General features: G+C 38.3%; 1 long non-coding RNA gene across 1 annotated transcript; it reads right to left on the bottom strand.

The window, feature by feature from the left end:
* Nucleotides 1–458: 458 nt before the first annotated feature.
* LOC107104869 lies at nt 459–1,428 on the bottom strand. The gene is made up of 3 exons (XR_001482298.1): nt 752–1,428; nt 594–660; nt 459–489 (listed from the first exon to the last, which is right to left on the bottom strand). It is a non-coding gene; the product is annotated as an uncharacterized LOC107104869 (long non-coding RNA).
* Between the last annotated feature and the right edge of the window lie 763 nt (nt 1,429–2,191).

The raw sequence follows: 2,191 nt of genomic DNA on the forward strand, positions 1-2,191 counted from the left end.
TATATATATATATATATATATATATATATATATATATATATATATATATATATATATATATATATATATATATATATATACACACCTGGGAAAATAACAAGTTATCATAGTAAGTAATATGGCTAAGAAGAGATTACAGAGGAATTTCCATGAGTAAACTTTTCATTTAAGTTATCTTGTCCACTTAAATGAAATAAACAAACCAACTTGATGTTCATGAGATGTTTATAAGACTGGTTTAAATATATGTATATATTTAAACCAGTCACACAAGGACCATACACTTTTTTGTGTAGACCCTTACAAATAAAGAATGAAAACTCTTCACAAATAGACAACAAAAAAATTAGGCTTAACAGTCCTTGTATTTCAAAAAGAAAAATAAATATATAGCCATCAAAAATAATCACAAAGTTCTTCTCCAAAAAATAAATGTCCATTATAATCCAAGTTAGAATGGCTCCAATATAAATTGCCCCACAGCAAGAGCTGTGAATAAACAAGAGAAAAAAAAAACATAAGAGCCTATACACAACAAAAGTCCTACAATTGCATAAAAGCAGCACAAACAAACATACATTGAATGGACTTACAGGTCAGATGAGAAAATAATCTTGCTTAGAGGCAGGAACTGGATCAGGTTTTCTGTTGTTGGTTTCACTAGATGAACATATTTAAAATTTATTTTATTTTTTGTAAAGGGGCAAAATGATTAATTTGATTTTATATTTTCAGTAAGTATAGCACTTACGGAGGACCTTTAACTGTGACGTCACCGGCTTCCGGGTAATTGTGATGACACGTCGGCACGGCAGGAGCACAGAATGAAGTTTGTTTGGTTGATTTTCTCCTTTTTGTTAATGATCGGTGGTATCCAGAACAGAGGCAAAATACTGAAAGCACGAGGGATTAAACGGCCTCAGACTGACTTTGTTACTGGTCGACAGAACGGAATATGCAGACGTAGTAACAGCAGCTGTTTCTGTTACGCTCTCTGCTGAGACACTGACATTTTCAAACTGGAGCTAGGAGTCAGATTGAACAGCGGACCAATCAGGTAAGTGCATGTGTTCAATGGGTGTAAAGAAGGCGTGTCTTGAGCTGTGAAGAAGCAGGAGGATTTATGAATAACGGTGCAGCCAGCTCTGTGCAACAAGCAGGTTGTCACAATATAGGACAAAAATGAATCTGAAGCGCAAAAGGATTTTGCTTTTCCTGCAGGAATGAGAAAGGCTGCTGCTCACATCCCAGCACCAATCTGACCCCCAACAGAACAGCAGAGACTTTTATTCACAGAGCAGAAACAGATGGGTGGGTTTTATGACCCTAGAATGACCAACTGGCTGAGAGGCAGGTCATAAAAGTTTATGACCCTGTAAATGCCTTCTGGCTGAAGGCAAGTCTAGAATAAACCTCCTGATTGAATCACAGGACAGAACCAGAACCAGAATGTTTCATATGCCCACACATTAATTTTATAATTGTCATTCAATAACTAACATTCCCTCCTGTTGTGCATATTAAACATCAGCATCTTTCAATTCATATTGTATTCATAGAAGTAGGAATATGAGTACAAACATAACAGTCTGTTTTGTTCAAATCTTCAGCAACACGCTTTGAATGCTGCCACCACATTTTGGCACTGTAGGATGACTTGCTGTGGATCCATCAAAGACCATTCTGTTCCTCCTTTGTTTCAGACAGTCAGTTTGAGTCCCTAGTAACACCAGTCCAACGGTCATCACCAGGCAGCAAAACCACTTTGGTTTTTCCCGTCTTTGCCAGTCCCTCCAAGGAAACACCCACTAACTGGACTCTAAAAGACTGGGTTAGGTTGGTTTCTTTACCAGCGTTGAGACGAGTGGTCCTGAAAAACCAAACCTCTTTGAAGCTGGACTTCACCACAGATCTATACCTTAGTCGTGGGGGTCCCTGTGAAAGTAACTGGGCTTCTTGCTGAGGAAAATTTTTTAATCAGCTTACAATGACTCTGGTGGATTCAAGTTTTTCTCTCTTGGATCTTCACAGCGGTTGGAGTTGCTAATTGCACAATGTAGGGTCCTTCACACTTAGGAGCTGCCCATTTCTCCCCTTGATGATATAATCAGCACTCGGTCTCCAGGCTTCAGGCCTTCCTATGGGGAAACAAAAGGAGCTCTGGGCAGATTACATGTTCTTTGAACAGTTC

Source organism: Cyprinodon variegatus, unplaced genomic scaffold (genome assembly GCF_000732505.1).
Source record: "Cyprinodon variegatus isolate N-32 unplaced genomic scaffold, C_variegatus-1.0 Scaffold1931, whole genome shotgun sequence".
NCBI lineage: Eukaryota > Metazoa > Chordata > Actinopteri > Cyprinodontiformes > Cyprinodontidae > Cyprinodon > Cyprinodon variegatus.